This window comes from Acomys minous (assembly GCF_964271855.1).
Source record: "Acomys minous genome assembly, chromosome: 12".
NCBI lineage: Eukaryota > Metazoa > Chordata > Mammalia > Rodentia > Muridae > Acomys > Acomys minous.
Genome location: NC_140493.1, coordinates 47,522,442 through 47,546,336, shown reverse-complemented (window position 1 = coordinate 47,546,336; position 23,895 = coordinate 47,522,442). Strand labels below are relative to the sequence as shown.

Sequence of the window (23,895 nt, the reverse complement as noted above, 5' to 3'; positions counted from 1 at the left end):
TGAGTGTGTTCAGAGTTCTGCTTTGGTGCAGCTTCTATTCCAGGGGTCTGTTTAATCCTGAAATGGATGGCTGGATGTGTCATCTCTGAGGGTCCCCTGAGATGTTGCCCTCCCCATTGAAGGGGGCACAGGAGACAGAGTGGAGCCTTTCCCTGCTGTGTAGCTATGGTGCGTTACCTGACCCCCCTGAATCCCTGTCCATCAGATGGACTTCACCTTGCCAATTTTCAAAGGAGGGACTGAGATCAGAAACAAAACATCCCAAGAGGCCCAAGTGGACACAGAGCCAAAGCCTGTGATGTTTGCTTGGCTGGCACCCAGTGTACACAGAGGCCTGGGCAGAGCACAGCCCAGGTCTGAATGGTGCAACTAGTCTAACTTAGATTTTCTGTTTTTGTTTGTTTTGATTTTCGAGACAGGGTTTCCCTGTGTAGCTTTGGGGTCCTGGATTCACTTTGTAAGACCAGGTTGGCCTCAAACTGGAAGGGATCCGCCTGCCTCTGCCTCCCAAGTGCTGGGCTTAAAGGCATGCACCACCACACCTAGCTCTGCTTACTTGGATTTTTAAAGAAGTATCTCCAGAAGCCTTGAGTTGGAACGTTGTCATGTGAGATTGGTGTGTGCCTGTGATCCCTCTCTCATGATTGCTACATCACTTTACAGTTTATATGCCAACTTGCTTGCCCAGGCTGGTCTTCCAACACAGCTCACCACAGGAGAAGGCAGAGGTGGGCCTAGCTTCCTGATCCATCCTGCTGCCCGACCCTTGAATTCACTGGACACACTCTGAAGCCAGACCAAGACAGCTTGTACAGGTGTACATGGGTGTACAGGTGTCTGTACATACAGATGTGGCCCTAGAGCCAGGCAGTCTGGGGGCTACCACCTGGCTATGTAAGATTGAGCAGGTTTCTGAGGCCCCGAGTACCTCGTCTCCATGGTAACACTGGGATAGTGACACACCTGGGTGTGTGTGTATATATATATATATGCACTGAACAATGAGTTGTCGCAGGTAATGGACTTAGCACTGAACAGAGGAACTTGAGCAGCACCAGGAAGGGTGGCCAGGCCCCATCCCTGGCTGCCTTTACTCTTGCTCCCTGTGCATCCATTCCTGCCTCCTGCCTTCAGTGCTGGCCTCCACCATGCATCTTCTCCATGTGGCTTCTTCTTCTCTTGGATTTTTTTCTTCTATCATGTCTGTTTCTTCACAAGCAGTTATGCTCATTCATGATTAAAACACACAACAAACTACACACAGACACACATAGCATACATGAATACACCCAACAGAGAGACAGCGCACACAACACACTACACATACACAGTGCACACAGGCACAACTCATACCATAGCACATCACACATATACATGTATATTCAATCAACCTACACCTCACACACAAAATACAGAAGCGCACATCATAGCAACACACACTGCACATACATAGTACACACAACCCACCGTGGCCAACACACACCATAATATATAACACATACACACCACATACATGTATGTATGTATTATGATACTACACCACAATAGCACTCACATACACAAGTGTACACACACACACACACACACACACACACACACACACACACATACATGCATCATACCATATCAAAAACATCACATACTCACATTCCGTCAGAGAATGGTTTTCAGTTACACAATGGACAAGCAGCCACAGGGTGGCAGCATGCTGTAGTTGGTCCCTGAGGTACCAGGCCTGGTTTCCTTCCTTTGTCCCCATCACCCAGTGCTAGGTCTCAGGTCTGAATTACTGAAATGTACATTAGACAAAAAAAAAAAAAAAAGGCAGGACTTTCCTGGCACCTCCTGCATACAGTGGCCTTAGACAGCACCCAGCCCTCTGGCCATCCCCTCTGAGAGAACCCAGAGAGCCTTCCAGTGTGCTCCTCTGCTTAATACAAGGTGCTTCAGCACCACTGGATGTTGAAATCCTCAAAGTGCTAGAGGAAGTCCACTACTGATACACATGGATAACTGTGTCCTCAGAGGTCTGTCCCTTACCAAGTGGGAGTGGACTTTAGAGGCCCAATACACCTGCTGGAGGAGCTAAGCAGGGGTTGCTGAGGAGGGCTCGGCCTCTGCTTCATCCTGCTTTACTCGCCATAGGTACCTCAGAGGACAGGCTCATTTCCCTACCCCTCAGTTCCCGCACAGGGAATGCCCAAGCCTGAACCACAGAGGAGGGTGAACTCTCTCTTCCATGTGTCAGGCTAAAAGCAGGCCTCCTAGTTCTCGCTCATCTTGCAGGGGCTGCCTGTTGCTGCTTCTCACATCTAGTATTTGGCAAACTTTCAACTCCAATACTGCAGGCACACACACACACACACACACACACACACACACACACACACACACAGCCTTTGGGAGGCTATTCAAGTGAGCAGGGGGCTGGGGGCAGATCTGATGGGGTTGTATTCTTTTTTTTTTTTAAGATTTATTTATTATTATGTATACAGTGTTTCACCTGTATGTCAGAAGAGGGCATCAGATCTCATTACAGATGGTTGTGAGCCACCATGTGGTTGCTGGGAATTGAACTCAGGACCTCTGGAAGAGTAGGCAGTACTCTTAACCACTGTGCCATCTCTCCAGCCCGGGGTTGTGTTCTTACAACCATAAACAAAGAGACATTGAGTATCAGTGTTCTCCCTCCCTTTTCCCTTCTCCTCTGCATCTCTGTCACCATCTCTCTCTCTCTCTCTCTCTCTCTCTCTCTCTCTCTCTCTCATTCTCCCTTTCTCTCTGTCTCCATCATGTAAAGACACATCCACTTATAGACCAAGGCAGCCCTCACCAGAACCCACCCTGACCTTGGATTTCTAGTGTCCAGAACCCAAACGATTACATTTCTGCTGTTGAGGCATGAGGCAGGTGGGACTGGACCTGTGGTCCCAGCGTTCTCAAGGAAGCCCCACCCTGTGCAGCAGTTCTCCAGGACAGAGCATCCTGTTCTTCCCACCTCGTGCTGGCGGCTCTCCAGCTGACCTGGCCACTGTGGGCAAGGTACTGCCATGGAGCCAGATGAGCACACCGGGTGGTCAAGATGAAGCAGAGGCAGTTCCTCAGCTCCTTGCAGTGCCCAGCCTTATGCTGTGGTCTACGCAGCAGAAAAAGAGTGTAGCCTCCGCTGCTTCCTGATTTGGCTTCTCCATCACTTCAACTGTGGCCCTGAAGCAGGGTGGAGGATTTGAGTGCCAGTGCTTGATCACAGGAGGGGGCCCTGGTTAGGCTGCAGGCCATGAACACCTGAGTCTGCATCATGGCTGCCTCCAGGTGAGAGGGTGATTTGAGGAGGGGTAACTGTACAAAAAATAGAAAAATCTAGAGAGGCCACCAGTACCCAGGGATGTGCATGATTGCAGTGGGACATGACAGACAACAATATAAAGGCTCAAATTAACTCAAACCACACCGACCCATCTGCAGTTTGCAAGAGACAGGGAACACAGGCAGCCAGGTGGTGGGGTCAGGCTGCCGAGGCAAAATGGCTGGGATGCAATACGGCACAGAGAAAGAGGCAAAAGCTCTCATTCGGGAAAGTGGTGGTGAAGTCCTTTTCTGGGTGGTGTCATTGGTTGATAAAAAGGATGGGAAAGTGCCAAAGGACAGAGCCGTGGATCCCCCTGCAGGTGTGTTCTACAATCAAGGAGTCAAGCTGTTTCCTCTCAGGTCCTCATCAGCTAAGTACAGGTGTACTCCTGGCCCACGGCAGACCTAAGAGAAAAGATCTTGGCATCTGCTTTGAGCTCAAGGATCAGGGCTCCCTGAGCATTGTTGAAACAGAAAGTTTCATGGGCTGAGAGATTCTTGGCCTCAGGCTCCTAGGCCCGGCCTCCCTGGCTGCCCCGAGACAATCCTCCCTCCATACTTTCCAACACTTAGACTAGCTCAGTGGAAGCATTGTCCCAAAAGAGGAGCTCAAGTTGGTCTGGGTCTACCCACGGATGGAGGGTTTCTTCCCTCAAGAGGAGCTGTGGTTGGACCAAGGGTACCCATGAGTCTCAGGAGCCAAAGGCCTGCGTCTAGAGCTGAGACTGCTATAGAGTAAGAAGGATGCCACAGTTTGTGGCCATGAGCAAATGCAGGCTTGGGAGTTGCTGCTTCTAACACAAGAGCAGCAAGGGCACTGGGCACTGGAGATGTCTGTGGGAAGACGAAGGCTCTCTGCAGGACAAGGCCAGAAGTCATGTGACAGGAAGATAACCAGACAGCAGCCACGCCTATAAAAACAAGAAAGTGTCATTGTTTATGGCTTCTTCGTAGGCATCAGTTTGATGAGGCATAGCACATGGTGGAAGAGAAACAGGTTCAGGAAGACGTGAAGTTGAGTCAGAGGGTGGAGGCAGCAAGCACATCAAAAGCTAGGATTGAGGTACTGTGTCCTGAACACTGAATATGACATTTGGGACATGGACAAAGATCGTATGTGGTGTTCCTAATGGAAGAACTCTAGAGATGAACCCTACACATTGGTTTTAGGCAGGAAAGCAGGCCCACCCCAAGGCTGCCCAGGTCCTTCTGATCTTGGCTTAGAGCACCACCCAGTGTGATTAGTGGTGGTGGCCACCAGAGGGCGCAACAGAGCCACCTTCGTCAGGATCGCATCCAGCTGAATTTAGCTGTTGAGCAGCCTTTGAAAGCCACAGGAGAAAAGGCACACACCTGTGAACAAAGTCAGACCTTCAAAGGACTTTGCCTTAGACTTTAGCAAGCCCAACACTTTTCAGATAAGATCACTATCTCTGTCATTCGACTAGTGAAGAAAACAGGCCTGGACCAAATATGAGAAAAGCCAAAGTCCCAAGCCAGTGTATGTCGGGTCCCATCCCTCGGGAAAAATCGAATCAGGGTTCACCTGAAAGAGGGAGTAGGGATTGAAAGTAGGATACAGAGACACGAGAAATAATGAATCAAGTCAGGACATTTCTGATCAAGATTCACTTTATTGCCGACTAGCAGGAACAGATATAGGGCAAGGTCAATAGGATCTATTCTTATCTCACTCACCCTAGCCCCCGGGCAAGGATGCAATAGCCTAAATCACTCCCTGTAGAACTTCCTAGTTCTCTGAGTAGTTCCTTGTAAGAACTTCCTAAATCCTCTGGGTGGGTCCAAGTTGAGACTTCTCTACTTCTTTCAAAGGTAAATAGTCCAAGGATGGCCTAGAACACAAGACCTCGTGGTGAGGTCAAGGTCAGCAACTCGAAGGTCATAGCATACAGCCTAAGCACAGGATTTCTGACATGGCAGAATTTGGCATGGGTCCCAACAAGTGTGGACAAGATAGTAAGTGCTCTGTCTGTGGTATCGTCTTCCATGGGTCACCGGACCTGGAATTCGTTCTTGGCTCTCCATTATTTCTGAATTGTGTGCCCATGAGCGAACCTGACCTCTCTGAGCCTTGGTTTACTAATCTATAAAAGATATTAAATGACAAGATAGGCATGAGGCTCTGTGCCACCCAGTTTCCGACATTTTCTATGTGCCTAACACTTAACATACTTCTCCCCAAATTTTCCCAAGAGACTGAGATGGCAAGGGTGTCCTCATAGAGTACCCAAGATGGTAATGACATTTGCCTGTGGTCACACTGTTCATATCTACTCAGCCAGGAATAAAGACCAGAGCTGACTGCGTATCCGTCAGGCTGTGACAGGCTAATGCTGCAAAAACAAATATGCTCCAAGTCCCACTAACTTGGGACTGCCACAAGACTAGCTTCTTCCTGGGACACTTCTAGGGTTTTCATGCTTTCCCCCATGTGGTGACCCAACCTGCCCTGTATATTTTATTTAATGAAAGACATTACCAACTTCACCTTCAGCACAAAGAGCTCAAGGTCACTGCACAAGGAGCTGGTAACAAATGGCTCATAAGCTCTCAGATGTCTCCAGTTATATCTGATACCCAATCACTTCCATGCTAGGTCCATTGACCAGCATGTTCATTGCCCAGACAGAGCCATAAAGGGAAAATGGATGGTGGGGTAGAACTTCCAGACTCCTTGAGGGCAACTGGCCACATCTGCCAAAATCTTTTCTTGATGCGAGAGATCCTGCCCTACACTTAGAGCCAGTTAGGGACAAGCCAGCAGATCTACTCTGGTCAATCATGGGTTAAAGCTGATCAGAAGGCTTAGATGATGCAGGCAGTAGGGCAGGAGCATCCCAAGGGACAGGAGGCCCAGCATCAGAGAACAGAGATGGAGGCTGCTCACTCTCCCTGCAAGCTCAGGTAGAGATGAACGGTACCTTGAGCCACAGTGGAAAGACAGTGGGTTGCCCAAGAATCCAAGCTGTTCCTGTTCTCGGGGACTTCAGGGTAGCTGCTTCCATGTGCTGACTTCAGTGTTCTAGCTCCCAATGTACTCACTGGAAGGCTTGAGCAAGACCTTTGTATTGTTGGGGACAGGCTACATGGCCAATGTTCAGCCATCTTGTCAGAACCTAGGTTCCTATTTCTCCAGAAGTCTGCCATTCACCAGAAACTAGCTGACCTTGTCGTAGGTCGGCAGTTAGACACCTGTTGTGGTTTATTGTGGGGGCTGGTCATTCTAGACCCCCCTGAGCTACTCCTTTTCCGGTGGGACTACTGATAAGATCAGATTAAGGGCCAGCTGCCTGCGATCAGCAGTTCCGGTAGCTTTTTCCTGACTAACCAGATCCTTCATGATTTTCCTGGAATTTCTCTCCTGCAATTATAGCAGCTGTAAAGGTAGATACCTACCTGCTGGAGCATTCCAGAGTTAGGTACCCATAGCAACCCTTGCTTACGCAAATACCCATGCCTCTGTGCCTATATAAACTCTGTAAAAATTCTCAATAAACGGGGTTTGATCAGAATGCAGACTTGCCCCCTTCTTTGTGTCTACTGTTCTGTCTCCATACAGGAAAATTCTCCTCCTGAGCATTAGTCGAATCCCAGTGGGCCGGGGCATTGTATCTCAAGGTTCTAATCATCCTGACATTCCACTTCCACAGGTCTTCGAAAGGCAGAGATAATACAAATGATTTTCCTTCTGAATGGCCAGCATCTAGCAAAGAATCAGGCAGGCAGGTGAATCAGAATCATGTTGATTGCCACATAATACTCTGTTTCGATTGAATGATAAGAGCTGAAACATTCCAGCCGAATCTCAGGCTGGCCCCCACCTGCTTCTCACATGTCCCAGGGTAGGCAGCCTCACTGACATACACATTATACGGAAGTCTAACCTTCTAAGAGGTGAGCCACTCAGTAGTGACAGACCTCACTGAGAACCAGGCTCTCAGGCTCAGAAGCCAGCCGCCTGAAATTGCTTATGTAGGCAGAGTCAACAGCAAACTCCCCAGGAAGAAGCTGGGCTGAGTGTGGTGTGAGATCGCGCAAACCGGTGAAGACTGCTCCTCCCCTCAAGGCCAGGGGCACCTATCTCTAAGCCTTGCTCCACACAGAGTCACCTTGCGGGGCAGACACTGGGCTGGTGCATCAACAGAGAGCCAGCCAGGCAGGGCCCACTGTGGTCTCCAGGTGGTTCATTTTCCAGAAACTGAGTTGGGGGATGCAGAAGCAGTTATGCAGCCCATGGAAGCGCAGGTACACCAAGCAGGATGCTGAGGGCAGCATCAGACTTCTCCAGAGGGTAAAAATGTGGGAAAGGGGCTTCTCCACTGAAAGGCCAGAGGCCATCTCCTACTTCCCATGGCTTGCCTTCATCCTTGTTTGCACCTCTCTAGGAAATTTGCAGCTCCCACATCTCCCAACACCACATTCATGTTCCTGGACCGCCCGACATTGCCCCATTTGTTCCACTTCTCACAAAGGAGCAACACTCCTCTTGACCTCTCGAGACAAACTATCCTCACTTAAGGCTCCATATTCTTCTGCCTTCTGAGATGTTTCCCGACATGTTTAACATCCCTTCAACTCCACAGGCCCTACCCACACATTTTGTCTTTCCTCCCTTCTCTGCCCCTGCTCTTCCCCGTTACAGGACAGGTGTGCCCAAATCCCCATGTGGAGACCTGAGAAGCCTCACCGTCCTCCCTCTGCCTATCCAACATCAGCCCGGCCCTTCTACTTCTAAAACAGACATGACTCATAGCCGCACTTTCCACAGCCCTATCTATGCCCTTGGCGTGTGCACAGGATATTTTTTTACCTCCCAGCCAGATAACATCAATGTGAGCATCCTTCCCCTGACGCGGGTCTCGTCACTCACTCATCCATTCTCTACCTTCTGTACAGACAGTTCTGCCTAAAACCCAAGCCGGCGTGCATCAGTCATCTGTGGCCACAGCTGTGCTGCACAATCATCCGCCTGGTGACCAGGCTTCATCTCCCTCGCACTTGGCTTTTGTCTACATACGGTCCAGCACTTCCCTACTTTCTCTCATAACTCTCAGCCAGACACACATTATGTGGGTGACAGGGGTACTACAGAGAAAGATTTACTCCCACCTCAGTGCACTTTTTGTTTTGTTCTGTTTTGTTTTGTTTTTGAAACATGATCTCTCTGTGTTAGCCTTGGCTGTCCTGGACTTGCTTTGTAGACCAGGCTGGCTTTGAACTCACAGCGATCCGCCTGCCCTGCCTCCTGAGTGCTGGGATTAAAGGTGTGCGCCACGCCCAGCCCCAGTGCACATTAAAGATCGGTTCCTATCATATCCTCTAACACCTGGTGGAGAAGAAAAACAAAACCTATTTCAGATTCTTTTACAATTCCCCTATTAAGCTGCCCCTTACCATGGAGCAGGACAAGCTGGGTGTCTCCTCCTGCATGGCAGAGGTCATTGTGCTATTTAAATCAGCTCAGCAAACGGTGGAAGCTTCGAGTTCTTGGTGCCATAACTTGCACACACACCACATTAAAGGAAGCACCAGATCCTGCAGAGATCCTGTGGCATGAGCAGGAACCCTGGGTAAAAAACATAACTCACACCCACATGAACAGTGTTGGGAGGGTATTCTGTACCCCCAGAGAGCTGCTTTGGTTTCTATCAGATGAAGCAGGGAAGAACCCACACACACCCAGACCTGCCTCCAGTATAGGCTTGTGAGCTGGGGAAGTGAGAATTGCTGCTTTGCACCCTGGGTTTTGGGGCAATCTTCTACATAGCAGTGTGTAGCCAAAAGAGATGGCTAAGCTCAAAGTCGAGTGTGAGAAAGGACCCTCCTCTGACCATAGCGGGGTACACAGGAACTGGAGCCCTGTCACAGGTCCCTCAGTGCATCACAGTGAGCATTCTAGCCCCATGCCTACACCTTCTCTGTTTTTCACAGCAAGGCAAGGACAAGCCACAGCAAGTGCACCGCTGGTGAGAACGTGAATCAGTACAGTTACTGTGGAAAACAACGTGCAGATTCCTCAAAACAACTAAAAATAGAGCTTCTGTGTGAGCCAGCTCTTCCTATATATATAGCAAGGAAAAGGGATATCACTATCTCTGTGCCCTGTGTTCACCTCAATACTGCTCACAGTAGTGACCCTCCCCATATATGCGTGGGTGAGAAGAAGTCAGAACAGAAGCAGAGGACAAGGTGGTGGTTATTAGGAATTGGGGAGGCACTGGGCAGCTGCTGGTCAAAAGATAGATAAGGTTTTATTTGAGTGGTAGTTAGAAATCCAAGAGACCTGGTTTGTCACCTATTATAACCACCATGTAAAATATCCTCAAAAATTGCCAGATTGGCTTTAAGGAGGTCAGAGAAGAGTATCCAAGTAGCCAGAAAACCCACATGCAGTGGCTCCCTGCCACCCTGTTTCTGCCTCTTTGAGGGAAGAATGGTCAAATCTCCAGAATAAATGGAAAACTGTGTGTAAAGTTTTTCAGATATCTGCTAGCATATGTTGGGTGTCCTACATAAAGACAGATGAGGTGAGAGGAGCTGCAAACAATTCTCTTCATCTCTTCTGAGTGATTTCTTTTTTTTTTTTTTATTAATTTATTCTTGTTACATCTCAATGGTTATCCCATCCCTTGTATCCTCCCATTCTTCCCTCCCTCCCATTTTCCCCTTATTCCCCTCCCCTATGACTGTTCCTGAGGGAGATTACCTCCCCCTGTATATGCTCATAGGGTATCAAGTCTCTTCTTGGTAACCTGCTGTCCTTCCTCTGATTGCCACCAGGTCTCCCCCTCCAGGGGACATGGTCAAAGGTGAGGCACCAGAGTATGTGAGAAAGTAATATCCCACTCTCCACTCTACTGTGGAGAGTGTTTTGTCCATTGGCTAGAGAAGCATGGGAGAATGGCAAAGTAGAAGGATCCAGAGGGTCCTAGAAACCTACAAGTAGAACATTATGATAGGCAGATTTGGGCCCAGGGGTCCCGCTCAAACTAAGGCACCAGCCAAGGACAATACAGGCGGTAAACCTTAAACCCCTACTGAGTGATTTCTTACTAGCATTAAGAATAAATTGTGTGCGTGAGTGTGTGTGTGTTTGTGTGTGTGTGTTATGCACGCACTCACACACTAATGCACATTTCCTCAAAGGGGGCGGGGACAGAGAATACGCAAGTGCCCATGCTCACATGTGGAGGCCAAGGCTTGTGTCAAACACTTCTTCACATTGAGCCATTCTGCCAGTCCCGGAACTAATTCCTTTAAAAGATCTACAGGGTGGGAGAAAAGAGTATCCCCCTCTACAGGTGCAGTCCCCAGAATACACAAAGAACCCTTCAACTGTAACAACAACAGTCAAGCAATCTAATTTCACAGTAGAGAAGGTAAGCTAGGGAGATGGCTCGGTGGGTAAACTGCTCTCTGTACAAGGCAATCCTGAGCTCAGATTCACAGAACACATCCAGTGGAGTAGCCTGTGCCTTAGAGGTCCTGGTCCCTTACAGTGGAGTAGCCTGTGCCTTAGAGGTCCTGGTCCCTTACAGTGGAGTAGCCTGTGCCTTAGAGGTCCTGGTCCCTTACAGTGGAGTAGCCTGTGCCTTAGAGGTCCTGGTCCCTTACAGTGGAGTAGCCTGTGCCTTAGAGGTCCTGGTCCCTTACAGTGGAGTAGCCTGTGCCTTAGAGGTCCTGGTCCCTTACAGTGGAGTAGCCTGTGCCTTAGAGGTCCTGGTCCCTTACAGTGGAGTAGGGGAGAGACATAGGAGAATCCTGGGAAGTTTGGACACCAGCCAGCCTGGCATACAAGGTGTGGGGATTGTGGTGAATAGCAGGACGCCTTGACTCAGACATGATGGAAGGTGAGAACCAATGCTGGGGGTTTTCCTCTGATATGCCACATCCACTGTGAAACAGATGCAACACACACACACACACACACACATGCACACACACACTCACATATACACACTCATAAACAAAATACGTGAATGAAAAATGAAGGACTTATTTGAGTGGCTGGTTCTCCAAAGGAGACGAACAAATGAGCAATAAACACGGGAAATATCCTCAGGAACATTCTCTACAAAAAAGCAAATAAATGAGCAGTGACCCTGAGGAGACACTCCACACTCATCAGCCACCACGGCTGGAGTCAGCACACCCAGTGGAAAATAACCAGCGGTGATGAAGAGGGGGGTAAAGTGGCACACCTGGGCTTTGCTGCCCAGATGAAAATGGCACTGCTGCTGTAGGAAAATAGTTTGGCAGATCCTCAGAAAGTTAAGCCAAGACCCAGCAATTCTGTGCCTAGATATGCATTGCCGATAGCTGCAAGCAGGTTCACAAATACTCACACCCACAGCTGCAAAACAGGTGAAACGTGGGAAGAACCCCCAAATCCATCAGCAGGGGAATCGGGGGAGGGATGGCTGCTCCCTCCACACAGTGTCATGTGACCCCTCAGTCTCAAGCGTCAGTGTGGACAACAACCAAAAGTGTGGTGCTGCGGGCCAGAAGCCAGATCCAGCGGCCTGCTCTAGGACTCCTTAGTGTCCATAATCTGTAAATTCACACAAACCAAAGGCAGAGGAAGGGTTGTGCATATAGTTCAACTGCTAGAGTGCTTGCCCAGCGGGCACTAAGCTGCAGGTTGGCTCTCCAGCACACTATATACCAGACGTGGTGAAACCCATCTGTAACCAGGAGCTTGAGAGATGGAGGCAGGAGAATCAAGGTCACTCTGGCTATAAAGCAAATTCGAGCCTAGCCTAGACTACATGAGACCCTGTCTCCCAAAATAAAAATGCAGAACAGTGGTTTCCGGAGGCTGAAGGTAAGGAGGAGATAGAAGATTGCGGAAGATTGCAGGGTACGGCAAAGAGCTGCTTAATGAGTACAGGGTTCATTTTGAGTGGATGATGACTTTGTGTGTGTGTGTGTGTGTGTGTGTGTGTGTGTGTGTGTGTGTGTGTGTGTGTGTTACAACTAGGTACAAGTGGCAATGGCGCATTATGAGTGTACTAGTGCTGGTCAGGGCTATATTCCTAAGTGGCTGGTTGTGTGCTATGGGAATTTCAGCAAGATTTTCAAAGCAATAACATAACAAATGACATTTCAAAGTGTCCTTCTCCTTTGACAAGACGCTGTCCTTCACAGGCAATATTCTGGTCTTTGTATAAGTGGAAACTGAGGAAGGTCCTGGGGGGCTAACAAGTTTGCTGAATCTCACAGTCTCTGCAGGGGTACAAGGATTAGGCCCCAGTTCCCCAGCTTCCCCTTTCTAGGGGAGAGCCTGGGGCTAGCCATCAACATTTCTTGGCCCATGGAGGGAGGACAGTGGGTACCTGAATCTCAAGTCAATGTCAGTGCTCTGTGACTTGGGGTCCTTCTAAGCCCCAGCTGTGGAGTTCAGGCTATGCATGAGGGCAGCAGGCCTTAGGGATGGAAGAGGAGCAAAAGTCAGATCCAGGAACTCTGCAAGGAGGAGAAGCTGAGCCCTCCCACTGCCTGTTGGCCTGCAGAGGCTTTGTGTGAGCTTCTCGGGAACACAGAGCCTGTAGAAGTCTTCCAAAAATAGGGCTGAGACTGCATGGCACATCCTGGAAATGGACTTCCTGGTACATAAGCCAACCTCCCTTTGTCAGCAGAACTCACTGAATAAAGGTGGAAAATATGGCCTATGAAGCCACTTGGAGCCACTGTGGTGTGGACAGCAGACGCCTGGACACCCTAATGCACGTAGGGATAGCTGATGACCAATGTCCTGGAAAGCTAGCACTGAGCAAAATTCTCCTCCTTCTGCCCTCCTGCCCAAAATTAAGCACAAGCTCTGGTGGACAAAGCCACCCATCCTGGGGCACTCGTCCTTCAGCCCAGCAAGGCTGCACTGCTGTATCTCCTGAGGACACAAATGTCCTTATGGGTCTCGGGAATATCATTCTGTCCTCTCCATCCTCATCAGGAGGATCAGGCATCCTGTCTCATCCCTTCTGGGTTTCCCAAGCCCTGGTATGATCACTAGCCTTAAGAAAAGCAGCCCTTCCCGGCGTTCTCCTAGTCATGTTTCTATTCCTTGCCTGTTCTAGGAGCCCTCTGCATAGCTTCAGGGCCTAGTGTAGTTCTTGTCATCTGGGAGGTGTGCAACAAGAGCTGGTAAGTGGAGAAACGCATACATTTTTAGAACTCATACACACACACACACATGCACGCACGCACGCGCGCGCACACACACACACACACACACACACACACACACACACATTGTATTGGCCCCAAATAAAAAGATAAATCGTGCCATGCCCAACTTACCTAGAAAGCTGTAAGACCACTCCGGGATCTCATCTGGAGCTTACTGGGAATCTGCTTTATGTTGCTGTTATAAACTATCTGTGATAAACAATTTTTTTTACATTTTATTATAATTTATTTACATTAAATCTCAATTGTAATCTCTCCATTCTTTCTTTTTTTTAATTTATTCTTGTTACATCTCAATGGTTATCCCATCCCTTGTATCCTCCCATTCCTCCCTCCCTCCCATTTTCCCCTTATTCCCCTCCCCTATGACTGTTCCTGAGGGGGATTACCTCCCCCTGTATATGCTCATAGGGTATCAAGTCTCTTCTTGGTAACCTGCTGTCCTTCCTCTGAGTGCCACCAGGTTTTTCCCTCCAGGGGACATGGTCAAATGTGAGGCACCAGAGTACGTGAGAAAGTCATATCCCACTCTCCACTCAACTGTGGAGAATGTTCTGTCCCTTGGCTAGATCGAGGTAGGGGTTTAAAGTTTACGGCCTGTATTGTCCTTGGCTGGTGCCTTAGTTTGAGTGGGACCCCTGGGCCCAAATCTGCCTATCATAATGTTCTACTTAATAAGGGGAGAAAGGTATATTTCGGCTTATAGTTTTTCAGAGGTTTCAGTTTATTGCCTTGGGACTGTGGCAAGACAGAATGTTGTATTTGTAGGGGGGAGGGTAAAACCATTTACCTTATGTTGCCTAGAACAAAGTGAGACGGGGTAGAGGGAGAAATGGGATGGGTTCACAGCATCTGCTTCAATAGCATGTCTCTGATGGCTTAATTACCATATGCTAGGCTCCTCCTTTAAAATTTTATTATTTTATTTTCTTATGAGTGTTTTGCCTGCATGCATGTCTGTGCATCACATATGTGCAGTGTGCCTGCAGAGGCCAGAAAGGAGCATCAGATACCCTGACACTGGAATTACATATGGTTGTGAGCTGCCACGTGGGTTCTAGGAACTGAACCTGGGTCTTTAGTAGCCATTAGGGATCTTAACTGCTGAGCCCTCTCCCCAGTCCCATGCCCCCTCTTAAAGTTTCCACAATGCCCAATAAAACTGCAAGCTGTTGGACCTGTGATTGCATGGCTGTGGGCATGCCTGGTTCTAACACACAGTGGGGGTTCCAGAGGTCTTTTCCTCTCTGATTCTAGCATTCCTGTAGCCTATGCCTTAAGTGGAATAGAGGGGAAAGGCCATAGGCAGAGGCTCAGGACAGAGGGGACTTTGAGACAGCGACCTCCTCCTACAGAAAGTCCCCTTGATGTTGTTGCCTAGAACAAAAGAGTCCTTTGTGCTAGGTCATAGTGTACTCAGGAATTTTGTAAAGTATTTCAAGTTCTGACTTTTCCTGTGTACTTCAGTGTCCAAAATCCAAGTTATTTCCTACAACCCTGCTGAGAGCCAAGGAGGAGAGGCCACAAGTTCCTCACTGGGAAGGTGTAGACAGTGACTGTAGCCAAGGGCTCACAGCAAAATGAACCCTGATAGCCTCCGTGAGACCATGAAGGACTCTGTTCAATGCAAAACAGACGTAGAAGGAATTTGGCAAGCTGGGATGCCAGAGACTTCTGTGTGGACTGCCTAGCTAACCACAGGGCAGATCAGGGTGGGTCTTAAGAGTGGGAGACAGAGGTCAGATTTATTTGGAAGGAGGTAGATGGGGCTGGGAACTCTGGAATGCAGCATCTAGAAAGATTGGATGGTACAAGACAGGGGGCATTGGGTCAGAGGAACAGCAAAGTGCAGGCTGAGGAGGGGCTACAATAGAGTAGGGAGTGGATGGAGCCTGGTACCCAAGGGTAGAAAAGAGTCTTTCCTTCTAGCTTGTTCCCTCCTGTTCTCCCAGCCACCCAGTCAAAAGTCAGCTCTAAGCAAAGCAGCCTCTGCTACTGAAGTTAAGCCGTCATTCCTAGTAGGCTCATAGCAAATGCCTCTCTCTAGCCTCTCTGGTGTCTGTGCTTTGTGCTAGCTACGCCAGTGTCCTACCTTGCCGCCACTGCACCCCACAGCTCAGCACTCTCACCACTGGATGCCTGCTCTCTGCCCAGTCCTTGACCTCTCTGCTCTCTGTTTCCAATGCTGTCCCCATATCTTCTACAGGACTGCCTCCTCCATGCTCTGATGGGAATGCCTATCCCCTGCCAGTAAGAACTGCCCCCTCTGTCCTTTGCCTGCCCAGAGGCTCATGACGGTAGCTGAATGTACATTCAGTACAACATGCTTTCCTCATGACATGGCATGGGACGTTCAGCCTCGTGTCCTGGAGACCCAATGCATAGCCCTGTATGTAGATGGTTCTACAATGTATATAATAGGGATCAATACTTTTAGGGTACAGACTGTGTCCCTGGCATTAGCACCCTCCCTGGATTCCTATGGCTGGGTCTACCAACCCTTCATATCAGCAGGTAAAGGAGTTTTAGACAGTGACCTTTGTCTAAAACTGCCACCCTATCACACAGACAGCACTGAACCTTGTGTAAAAGAACGTATGGCTGCATTTGGTGGGCCCACCTGGGACATGGACACCGTCATCACCATGAGCGGTATTCTTGTAATGCCAGCTCCATTGTGCCATGAGGAACTGGGGACACAGACCATCTCTGAAGCTCATCCCGTGTCCAGAGGTAGTCATTGACAACCAGGATTCAAACTGGACATCAGACTCCAGTTCTACCTTTTCTGGAGTCCCTGATATTTCTGAAAACACACATAGCTGCCACTGGTACAGCCTATTGAGACTCATGGAAGAACTCATGAGTTTGGTGCTTTTATGAAGAATGAAAGGTCATTTCTGATCCAGTACTAGATAAAATATGTAGTCCAGGATTGTGATAGCACCTGGTCTAGACCTTCCTTGTATGGGGAACGGTGTTGCCAGTGGGTCCCTATCTTTTATTCTTCCTTCTCCCTGTGGCCATGATGCTGGTACAAGAAGGACTGGTCCTAACCCTATTTCTGTGCACACTTCATGGCAATATTTTGAATCTTGCTGAGGCTCGGAGTCCTGATGAAGAGGTTGTGAGGAATGCGTTGAAAGAATGCATTTAGGATTGCTTATTACAGTGTTGCAAATACCATGACGGTTGAAGAAGAGACTAACATCTAATATAATAGTTTTTATTAATGCAATAAAACTTAGAGTGTAGAGATTACTGCCTTTGTTGTGCCCTGCTGGTCCCACAGGAGTCACTTCTACAAATTACATTTCCAAGGATTCCTTGCCAGCGGCTCCTGCTGGGTTCAGCCACGAGGGAGCAGGAAGAAGGGCAAGAAGCTGGAATGGGCTCTGAGTTATGCTCCAGTTGCTAGCCCAAGCAACTCCTCTATAGTAGAGATGGATGGAGCTTCCCTTCCTTCTCCCTAGGTTTTGCCAGGCAGTGGGCATGCCTGGAACACCCGTCAGGACAGCCTTGACCCCTGAACTCAGGCACCACCCATCCTGCAACCCAGGGAAGGAAGGCCCCTGCTACTCTAACCTCTGGCTTCCCAGTTGGTCCCTAGGGTAGCGTTACCAAAATTAGCAAGTGAAGAGACAGGAAGCCCTGTTGTAGTTGCATTTGCATTGAGAGAAATAGCAAACCCCAAATCATTTTAGTAAAAATCAAATAGGATCTTTGTCTGCTGGCTTAACTAGCTGCCTGGTGTTATCCTGCACCCTGCACCTAAGGCTCCTTAGAGCCCTCCAGGGCACTATACCTGCTCTTCCGTGTTGCACTTCCTACTTAGCTGCCCCTGGTAGGAGCTCTTAGTCTAGCTCTGAATCATGCCAGACAGACGTGTGGACCAACGTGAGCCAGTGGTGTATTTCTGCAGTCCCAGCCTTGGTCCTTTCATCACTCTGCTTTCTCCCACTCGCCCTTCTCCTCCTTGGCTTCAAAGAAAAGCAGGAATTAAAAACCCGACAGTAATTGAGTGTCCCTGTGTCTGTGCCAAAGATTCAAAACCTTGGCAGAGGAAAAAAAAAAAGTCTTTGCTATTTTAATTGCTGGCATCAAAGGAACCCCTGGGAGGATTTTGTTTAGGAAAACATCTTGATAAGTCACCACGGGGCAGTATGTGAGACTGGTGGGCAAGGCCCCCGAGAACAATAGAAGTGACCACACAGCTCTGCTTAGGAAAAGTAATGGTCATTCTGCCTGTAGAGAATAGGAAAGGGACCTCTTGGGTTCTGTTTTACTGTAAAGCAAATGTTCCAAAGAGCTAGTGACGTCAAAGGACAATTTCATTATGCTCACAAATTCTGTGGGTCAGGAAGTAGGACAGGGCCCGGCAGGGATGCCCCCATGATGTCTGGGGCATCAGCTTGTTGCAGGAGCCAAATCATTCATCACACTGTGTCCTCTCTCAACCTTTTCACAGATAGAACGTTAGTGGGGACTTGTGACCAGAACATCTATCAGGGAGCATCTTGTGGCCAGAACTTCCGCTCAATATCACAGCCAGAGCTGGGCTCAGGTTTCCAAAACAAAGTGCTCTGGTCTGCTTTATGTCACCATAACAGAACACCTGAGATTAGAGCATTTATTAAAAACAGATTCAAGCCTCCAAGATGGCTCAGCAAGTTAAAGGCTCTTGCTGCCAAGCCTGAGTTCAATTCCCAGAACCCACATGACAGAAAGACAATGGGAGAACTGACTTCTGCAAACTCTTTCTATGTCTCTGTCTCTGTCTCTCTTGTGTGTCTCTGTGTCTCTGTCTCTATCTTTCTCTGTGTCTCTGTCTCTGTCTCTGTCTCTGTCTCTCTCACACACACACGTGTACAAACACACACACACACACACACACACACACACACGATAAAATAAATAAAAAGATGGATGGATAGATAAATAGATAGAGATAAAATAATAAATTAGAGATTTGTCTCTTACCATCCTGGAAAGAAACTAGGAATCCAGAAGTTAAGAGCTCAAAGCTGGTTAGATACGATGAGACTCTGCCTCATATTTCATGCCATGGCCAGAGGCAGATGAATAAGAGAACAAGAAAGAGAAAGAGGAGAGGCAAAGTAGGAGACTATGGGGGGACTGAGAAGGTGGTGGAGGAGGGAAAGGAAAGAGCCAAATTGATCCTTGTATCAAGATCACCCTTTCAGTGACAACATAAGTCACTGGCAAGGGCAGCCCTGTCCTCTCTGTACTGTCGCACTACAGCCTAAGTTTCCAGCACATCTTGAAGGACACACTGAAGCCACAGCCGTAGCATCTCAGTAGACAAGGGAGAAACTACCATGATCTAGAGGCCATGCGTAGTCTCTTCGTCCTTTCGGCTGTCTATGTGGAACAGGCACAGGGTTGGTCAGAGTCATGAAAATGAGACAAAGAAGAGGGTGTCAAGACCATGCTATAGAAGATCGTGCAAGATGGGAGACAGGGCTCCATTCATCTTGAAAAAATCTATAGTTGGTATCAAGGGGATGGAACGGAGGCCAAAGAGGAAAAGGAAGAACAGAAAAGTAGCCTGCAGGAAGAACAATACTGGAAGGAAATAGCAGTAAAAAATACCTAGGTTAGTGAGAGAGTGGATTGGAACAGGCCTGGGAGCTGAAAACTGTTGATTTCATTTGGCAGTACTAGGCATTGCTATGGGGTGAACACCCTTTCCTAAACTTGAATTGAATATCCTGTACAGAAAGGACTCAGGAAGGTGTGTGTGTGTGTGTGTGTGTGTGTGTGTGTGTGTGTGTGTGTGTGTGTGTGTTGTGATACAGTATGGGTGTGACAGAAAAGGGTAAAGGTACATCTGTGGCTTATTGTAATGTGAGTATGGAATGAAAGCCCTTGAAATTTCAACAGGAATGAAATGAGAATGGTAAATCTCTGAGCCTTTTGGCTACCTGGTAATTTGTAGAGATGGGAGTCTGGTGTGTGTGTATGGGGGCAGGGGTGCTGGACATCCACAGAGCTTGGAGAAGGAAGCCGGGCCATGGGACTTGCTTGTTGACTAAGCAAGCTTTGGATATTCATTATGCTTGGTGCTGACTGATAAGACCATGATAGACAAGTTCTCTCCTCCTTAATTTGTATTGTATTTTAGTGGAAACGACAGGCAATGAATAAGCCAAGGAGAGTACAAACACCAAACAACCAACAGCTGCATGTTTAGGTCACAGGCGATCTGACAGGGGTGCTTATCAGAGGCCTTGCATTGGTTTGAAGGTCCAGGCCCTATCATCTTATGACTTCTCCTTTGGTAGGAAGCGCATAGTCTTCCCTGATGCTTGGCACCTTGTTTGACTAGTGTGAGCTGAAAGATCCCAGTCATTGAGTAGGACTAAAGACAGGCTACATCATACACCAGGGACTAAAGAAGTCCCATGCCACAGCCCACTGAACACATATCTTGGATATGGAGCCAGCCAGGTTCAGGAAAAGAAGGGACATAATAAGTACAGGAAAGAAACTGAGAAGGAATGGAAACATTCCTACTAAGGCCAGGGAGGAGGAGAGGAGCTTGGGTGAAGAGGTGAAGGATGATTAGGAGCCAGCTGGTCCAGTGGCTTGGGTAGAGAGCTCTGGACTGGATAGACAGAAAATACATATTCTAGAAAGGGGAATCACATTTATGTTCCAGGAGCAGAAGCTAGGCAAGTGTAGCTGCTGCCTCCCAAGCAAGAAGAATGTGCTAGGGTGAGATTAGAGAGGGCCTGGCATCACACAGCACATGTTCCTCCTAGAGAGACTCCTGCCCTTGTAAGGAGATGTGTTCCTGGAACCTGCTGAAAGGCCTACTGTGAGTGAATGAATGAGGACCAGAATCTGAGCTGTTTCAAAACTTCTGCTTGGTTCCAAGAGAGCAAGAAGACCATTCTTGGTGTTTATGTTACCCAACCAACATTTCAGGCTTTTCTCATAAAAGTCATAGAGATGGTGACACATGTCTTTAATCCCAGCACTAGGGAGGCAGAGGCAGGTGGATCACTCTGAGTTCAAGGCCAGCCTGTTCTACAAAGTGAGTCCAGGACAACCAAGGCTAACACAGAGAAACCCTGTCTCAAAACAAAAAACAAAAAACAAAAAACAAAAAAACAAACAACAACAACAACAAAAAAAAACAACAAAACAAATCAAAACCAAAACAAAGTCATAGAGATGGGATGGCATTGGGCCCTTTTGTGCCCATGAAAAAAACAGAGTACAAAGGTGGCAGCAGTTCAGCTAAAGTCTCTCATGGCCTTGTTTTAGTCAAGTCTGGTTTCAAACTCAAACCAAAAGTGGAGCCTAGGATTGCCAGAATCCTAATGTGGTAGGTAGCCACAGTGTTCTAGCAAGGAGCCACAAAGCCTTATAGCATAAGGTCCTCCTACCTTGTCAACCTGAGAGTTCCAGTACCTGCTCTGCCAATCCTAGAGAGAGGCTTAAGGAAAAGTCGGGAACACTGTGTCTTGGGGCTAATGGAAAATTAGTAAATCATTAGAACAGAGGATCTGCCCATTGACAATTGCAGGAAGAGCTTAGTCCCAAAGATGGCCATCTCCTCATCCCAAGAATCAAGGAGGACTTCACCTGGCATGGCCAAAAGGACTTGGCCTACATGACCAAATTGAGGATCTTGAGATGGGGAGGTTATTCCAGACTTTTGAGAGAGGCCTAGTATCTACCAACTGACACGGAAAAAGCTCTTCATGTCCTGGTATATCAAGAAGCCAAGGCTCTACCCCTCAAGACCAACCTTCCAGAGGCCTATATCCACCAGCCAGGCTCTATATTGGAAAGGTTTGGCGTTCTCCCATAAAAATGTCACCAGCTGGGAACCAAGTGTTCAGAGAGAGAGATTTCACATTTAAACTACAACTATGTCCAAGCGTCAACCAAGACAGTGTCTCTGGAATTTAAGTCCCTGGTGATTCATGTCCCTTAGAGGTCATCTTTCTTCCTCTTTTTCTACTTCTGGCACAAAGATTGTTCTTGAACACTTTGTCCAGAGAAGATTTTTTTTTAGGTCTGTCCTAAGGGTGCTCAAGAATGTTTAACTTTGATTCAGCTTAAGGGGTAGAGCAGAGTTCAAGGTGAAGCCCTAGGCCCAGTGAAAGGGGAGATGACAAAACTCCCATATATCTTCAGAAAGACATATCTGTGTCTCCACAATGAGCTTCATGGAGTCCAGGAAGATGGGGATCAAGGGACTCCTCTCAGCCTTTAAGAGTTGACAAAATCCAAGGGCAATGTCGAGTTTCCTGATGATCAGGAGCCATAGAATCAGGGCAGCCTCTTACCTTTGATTGCCTTGGCAAAGCATGGGCCTCCTCCACGCTGCTAGGCAGCTGGCAGATTGATGCAAGGCTGGTTAATCAGTAAGGCTCTCGTTTGTCTGGTTTGGCCTTTGAGTGACTCACCATTCTTAGCCTATTTATGAGGATTCGAGATATCAGCATTTCATAAAGTGTAATGAATAACTAGGGTTCCGAGGCTCCCAACTGCCTTTTATAAACACAGCTTATGGGCCCCAACTCCCTGGGGACTTTGGTTTGGGGGTATATCTAACTTGCCTGAGAACACATGCTATCCTCTGGACAAAGAAGCCCAAGTCCTAAGCTAGCTGGTCATGGGCCCAAGCCCCATTCTCCTTATTAGCTTTGGTGCCACCATCAAATGGTCTCTAAGAATCCTAGAATTCATCTGGAGGGATATACTCATGTCTGCTCAGGGAACAGTGTTAACCAGGAGCATGTGGAATATGTGTTAGAATGGAAAGAAAATGCATAAAATAATTTGCATGCCATCTAAGTACCCCCATTCCCACGAGCTCAGGGACACGTGTGCAGAAGACTCAGAGAGCTTGGGCCTCTAAAGAAGAGAAGCTGAGGGATGTGATTAAAGTAAAAGGTCAAGCAAACTTGGAACAGGCTCATGAGTGAACTTGTGCCCTGGCTGATGGCTATAGTTCTAGAGGTTTCCAGAAAAATGTCCCTGGTGACAGGTTCAGCCAGAGCTTGGTTGGCTACCATTGCCATATGCTTTTTTCTCCATCCTCGATGCAAGACATAAGCTGACTGCACATTTTTTGGATTCATAACATCAAAAAAGAAGTACTATGGACCAGAAAAATGGGCCAGCTGGGAAAGGCACTGGATGCCAAAAGTGACAACTTAAGTTTAGTCCCCAGAACCCACATGGTAGAAGGAGAGAACTAATTCCCATAAATTCACACACACACACACACATCATCCAAATAAATAAATGTTTAAAAAAAAAAAAAACACTACAGCCAGGCAGAGTGACACACTTCTATTATGCCAGCACTCGTGATGCCGGGGAAAGAGAACTGTTGTGAGTTCATAGCTAGCCTAGGCTGCAGCGTTCAACTTCATCTCAAGAAAAAAAAAAGTTTCTTTTGTTTTGTTTTGTTTTTTTAAGAAAAATAACATGTATCTTGTTGTGATGATGTATGCTTTTAATCCCAAGACTTGGGAAACAAACACAGGCAGAGTTCAAGAGGCCGTTTTGCTCTGAAGAATGAGTTCCAAGACAGCCAAGGATATAGAGAGAAATCTTGTCTTGGGGGGAAAAAAGAAAAGAAGAAAGGAAAACACATAAATGAACTTGTTATTTTAGACAACACAGATAATTATATGTTAGAAAATTACAAACTATACCTCAGCTTTAAAGACAACTGTGCCAAATGTTCCGGAACATTCTTTGGAAAGTGTGTGTGTGTGTGTGTGTGTGTGTGTGTCTACGTACTTGCACACACATCCTTGCTGAAGCACACAGTCTTGTATGTTTGCCCCCCACTTCCTGTCATCCTGTTTTAAACAACCTGTTTAGCCTAGGAGCATACAGAATTACCAACATTCATTTATCTGAGCTCCTGCCATTAGATTTGTACGGTTTCTTAACCTTTATTCATAGAAACAATCCTATAATGATAAATTCTTTCAACATAAATCATGATACAAACAGAACAGCTGCTTCCACTTTGTTTTCTTCTTCTGGATGTGTTGTTGTGTGTTTTTCTTCCCTGGAGTATAGGGAATAGAGCAGAAGGAAGATGACTTCAGAGGAATACATAAGCCTAAACTGACGTTCAGATAATGTGTCTCAGGACCTTCAGGAACAGTGCCTATCAGTAAGTTTTATAGCTGCAAAGATTTGATAGGCACCTAAGGTGTGTTGCTTTCCCTCTTCTCTCGGGAGCCTCTTGTCTCCTCCCGGAGGACTTTGTACCTTCTAGAGCCACACAGCAGACCTCCAGTGCCTGCTGACTCTGGAGTTGCCTTGGCAGTCATG

General features: G+C 47.7%; 1 long non-coding RNA gene across 1 annotated transcript; it reads right to left on the bottom strand.

Moving 5' to 3' along the window:
• Window positions 1-4,962: 4,962 nt before the first annotated feature.
• LOC311578314 lies at window positions 4,963-22,031 on the bottom strand. The gene is made up of 4 exons (XR_014772823.1): window positions 21,882-22,031; window positions 13,669-13,746; window positions 8,764-8,935; window positions 4,963-7,072 (listed from the first exon to the last, which is right to left on the bottom strand). It is a non-coding gene; the product is annotated as an uncharacterized lncRNA (long non-coding RNA).
• Window positions 22,032-23,895: the final 1,864 nt, after the last annotated feature.